The sequence below is a fragment of the Octopus bimaculoides genome, chromosome 7 (genome assembly GCF_001194135.2).
Source record: "Octopus bimaculoides isolate UCB-OBI-ISO-001 chromosome 7, ASM119413v2, whole genome shotgun sequence".
In the NCBI taxonomy this organism is placed as follows: Eukaryota; Metazoa; Mollusca; class Cephalopoda; order Octopoda; family Octopodidae; genus Octopus; species Octopus bimaculoides.
In genome coordinates, this window is record NC_068987.1 from 10,862,020 (window position 1) to 10,867,068 (window position 5,049).

A 5,049-nucleotide genomic window follows, 5' to 3' on the forward strand; every position below is an offset into this window, starting at 1 on the left:
TAAAAAAAAAAAATAATAATAATAATATTGGTATCACATTTGTGGGGTGGGGATGATGTAAGTCGATTACATCGACCCCCTATTATTCATTTTGTTGATGAAAAGCGAAGTCGGCTTCTGCGGAATTTGAACTCGGATCGTAAAAAGCGGATAAAATGCCGCCAGGTACTTTACCCGGCGTGCTAACGATTCTGCCAGCTCAATAATTAGTAATATTAGCTATAGCATAGTTTTTCATATTTGAACTCAGAATGCACAGTGTTAAACCCTGTGGTGTTGATGTAAAGGAAGGAAAGAACCGGTGAACAATTTCGGCAAAATACTGTTTCGAGTTTCGATCGAAAGGATCTTCTTTACCTCACTCACTGAAACACCTGACGCATAAACCTCGAGATTTTTCTATCAGCGAATCTCTTAAAACTCAAAGCTTTTTATAATCTGTAAGAAAAATAGTTGTACTATTACGGAACATAATAAAACAGTTTCGATTTCAGTTTGGTGTCTCGATTTATTTAGTTTATTTCTTTGCTGGGAGAGACGAACATCACAAGTTTTTTCTTCATTACTGGTATAGTTATTAATCTTTTTATGTTGATTTTTTTTTATCAAGCTCCCTAAGTTAAGTTTTTATTCTACCACAGAACTAAGACAAATAAATGAAGCACTGTGGACACCCCTTTTTTTTTCCGATTTCTATTTTGATGCTATTCAAGTTTGCCACCCTTCTTTTTAGAGACAGAACACCCCTATAAATTTTCAATCAGTTCAAGAATGATCAATTTGGAACACAGTATCGGAAATTATTAATTCCAAGAATTTATTACAATTATTATTTTACCGTTATTCTCGATTTATAAACAATCTTCTCGCACGTTCCTGTCTGTCTGTCTCTCTCTACTGTTGATATTTGCTGTAAATCTTATCCATGTTGTAAAGTTTCTGGTCAGTATAACATATTAGCTAGGTGTTGTTAATTACTTTGATCATTTTCCACTCCGTAGTTGACATTAATCTATTTGTTTTGATTTGATTTTTTCCCAGTCAGTGCAAGGCTTGAAAATAATTAGGTCTTTGCTGGACTGGAACCTGCTTCAGCTACTTACAAATTTTCCCACCTCCTTACAAGCCCTCTACACACACACACACACATACACAGAATCTCTCTCTCTCTCTCTTGGCCTAACCAGGCAACTCCCGTCATTGAAATACGATTAGGAATGGTTCTGGTTAGATTCGCTGCTTCCTGACACACACACACTGCTTAACTTTGTATACATACTCTCATCACGGTTCTATCGCGGTGCTGGTAAGTACTATCTTCTGAAAATCATTTATTTAGCCATCCCACTCCACGGGTTTTCTTCTCTTCCTACCAGCCAAAATATCATTACTTCCTTTCCTGGACATTTTCTGAAAGAAACTCTTATTTTGTGTACGACGATCGCAGAAATAAAGTTAATTCTGACACACACGCGCGCTGCCAAGTGCGTGTGTGTGGTTGTGTATGTGTGTGTGCAGGAGAGCGAAAGAAGTTTATTTTAATACTTCCTGTTACTAAGATCTGAAAACACTGCTTTCTTCAATCCATTCTCTTTCTCTTAATTAGCAGATCGACTATGAAGAAACATATTGTATTTAGATCAGAGCAGTTTTGCTGTTAATGATATCGAGTAATTTATGAGAGGCGAGTTTGGTCTCTGCTTCCCTTAATACTGACCATAACAATTAACGACTTCTCACTTCAGCACATGGTCACAAATTTCCAGTGGGAGGGAGAGATATGGCCGATATAATTACTCTGTTATTACATGACTACTGCTTGTATTTAGAAACACTCCAACCCGCTTGAGGGAGAGAGCAAACAACTCAACACAAATCGACTGGCGCGGTTCGACTCCACCTCACCACCCAGGGTAATTAGATGGACAAAATTAAATTGTTTTCCCACTTCATTGAGCCTGATAAATAAAGATGTTTCTACTTGTTTCCAGTGGATATATTTTCACCGATCGTTGTATTTTGTATACAATCGCAACAGAATCTGTGTGTGTGTATGTGTTGAGATATATAATTAGCGACAGCTTAAAATTTGAAGTTGTTACTTTCCAGATGAAATAGCGCGGTTATTATATATATATATATATATATATATATATATATATATATATATATATATATATATATATGTGTGTGTATGTGTGTGTGTATATATATAGGAAGCTGTGCCGACTGGGAATTGAAAGCGGGTCGCGGACTCGGTTCGCTGAGCACTTGCCGCCGCACTGTGATGGCGTACAAGCAACCCCCACCACATATCCATCCCGCTATGATTGCCTGCAGATTTTTGTTCCTACAGCACGCTCACCAGCTTGTCGCCTTCCACTTTCTCTCAGCATCATCTCTCTCTCTCTCTCTCATTCTCTTCCTCTCTTATCATCGGAGATATTTTGGTCACAACAGCCGTAACGATATTGATGATAATAGCGACGATGCTGCTGCTGATGGTGGTGGTGGTGGTGTTGATGACGGCGCTAGCCGCTGCCGCTGCTGCTAAGGAAAGGGTCGGGAAGCTGGAATGATATTATTGATGGTTGAATCTCGCTCTCTCATACTGTTGGCCCACAACATCCATGACTACTTCTGTTATTATCATATTTCTCTGTCTTCGCTTCCACTATAACAATACAACTCTGGGGTCTCATCCTAATCTCATCACCTTAATTTTTACTCCTCTTCCTTCCCCTCTTTCTGTCTGTCACTCTCTCTCTCTTTGTCATTCGTTTTTATTTATTTTATTTCTGGTCCACTTAACCTCTTTGCCTAGATTTTCTTCTTTTCTAGAATAACTTTCTTTCATGCTTCTCACTCTGCAATTCCTGAACTTTATCTTTGTTGCTTTTAATAATTAATTTACTTAATTTCTTCGATTCTCCTACCTTTTCAACTGGGGTTATTCCTTGAAGAGTTTTGCCGACCTATTCCATAACAGTACTCTTTTACTTGTTTCAGTCATTTGACTGTGGCCATGCTGGAGCACCACCTTTAGTCAAGCAAATCGACCCCAGGACTTATTCTTTGTAAGCCTAGTACTTATTCTATCGGTTCTCTTTTGCCGAAGTTACAGGAACGTAAACACACCAGCATCGGTTGTCAAGCGATGTTGGGGGGACAAACACACTCACACACACACACACACACACACACACACACACATATATACGACGGGTTTTTTTCAGTTTCCGTCTACCAAATGCACTCACAAGGCTTTGGTCGGCCCGAGGCTAAAGTAGAAGACACTTGCCCAAAGTGCCACGTAGTGGGACTGAACCCGGAACCATGTGGTTAGTAAGCAAGCTACTTTATTTCATGAATATTTGCCATAAAGGCATTACAAAGAGGGGACGATCAAGGCTAGACAAACATAAAAGGGGTGAAGTAGCTGTATCGATTAAATATTTACAATTTTAAATATTAACCACACAGCCATGCTATCGTTTTCTTTCGCCGAATCGCTAAGCTGCGGGAACGTAAACAAACCAACACCACGTCGTCAAGTCGTGGTGAGTGACAAACACGCGCGCACATACATACATACATACATACATACATACATACACACATACATACATACACACATACATACATACATACATATACACATACGAAGAGCTTCTTTTAGTTTCCCTCTAACAATCCATTCACAAAGTTTTGGTCGGTCCGAGACTATAATAGTAGAAGGCGCTGGCCCAGGTGCCAAACTGTGGGACCGAACCTGAAACATCCATGTGGTTGGGAAACAAACTAGCCACGCCTGAACAAAAATGTTAATACATGATTTCACACCATTGTAAAAATCATTCATTTTATTTTTACGACTTAACGAATTCCTGCCGCCAAAGCACAGCGCAGAGCAAGCAAGACCCTGCTAGCATAAACTACGACGCGGTTTCGATTCCGGCTTATAGCAATTTCACTCTATCGTTTTATATTCTGACGATTAAAAAAATTAAAAAACCCCACGAATTAATTGAAATCTCATTCATTTTGTATTTGTATTAACTACCAACATAATGGCATTTCACTGTTGTCGACAAGGTTTATTAAACATTAATACGATGCCAGTGTGCGGTATGTACGCCAGCTATATTCTGAATGTACGTATGTGCTTGCTTGCGTGTGTGTGTGTGTGTGTGTATGTACTTTAATAGATTTTTGTTATTGATATACAGTAAATAAAGGACTTGAAAAGTACAGGTGAAATCGAAGTAATATTTAAGAGTAATAGCGACTTAAGGCGGCAAACTGGAATTGAAGAATCGTTAACGTTTTTTTACATTCTGAATTCCAATTCTGCCAAGATCGACTTGGCTTTTCGTCTTTTTGGGGTCGATAAAATAAGTCCCGAAATTTGTGGCCCTGTGGCAAGATAAATAATGAGCGGACTTCTGGCTTAAGTACACTATATAACCCTTCATTGTTTGATTTTGGGAATTAACGCCCTTAAATCACACACACACAAAAACAATATTTCTAAGCATTATCGTATGAATACCCGTGTGGGTATTCACACAAATTCGCAAAAATTTTCTGAGAATTCTAAAAGATAAAAAAAGTTACGAGGGGTTAACCCCAAATTCCATCGAGTAATGACTGTTTAGTCACAAATTTCGCCCTTGAAATAGTGTGGTGCTTACACACTCGTACAAATGTTATTGTATATTATATTTACAAAACGAATATAATGATATTTCTCTACCTATATATAAAATCATATCGATGGAAAAAAATATAATATACATGATATATTCTTTTATACGTTTCAGCCCTAAGGCAGTGCTCCAGTATGGCCGCATGTAATAGCACATATACATTTATGTACACCTGTGTTTGCCTACATATGCACACACATGTATGTTTATATAAACACTCACAAATACAGTTATATATATATATATATATAGATGTGTGTGCATATATATATATATATGTATGTATGTATGTGTATGTATGTATGTGTATGCATATACATACATGTGTGTGTAGATATAT

General features: G+C 37.8%; 1 protein-coding gene across 2 annotated transcripts in view; it reads left to right on the plus strand.

Moving 5' to 3' along the window:
• LOC106882391 (trithorax group protein osa) overlaps window positions 1-5,049 on the plus strand; it is a 656,478-nt gene that overhangs the window by 7,340 nt on the left and 644,089 nt on the right. The window contains exon 1 of one of the 2 annotated variants that reach the window (XM_052969219.1): window positions 1,197-1,306. The exons of the other annotated variant lie outside the window; for it this stretch is intronic. The gene's annotated coding sequence lies outside the window, so the exon portion shown is untranslated. Of the gene's footprint in view, window positions 1-1,196; window positions 1,307-5,049 lie in introns of those variants that run through there. 2 annotated transcript variants of the gene reach the window in all.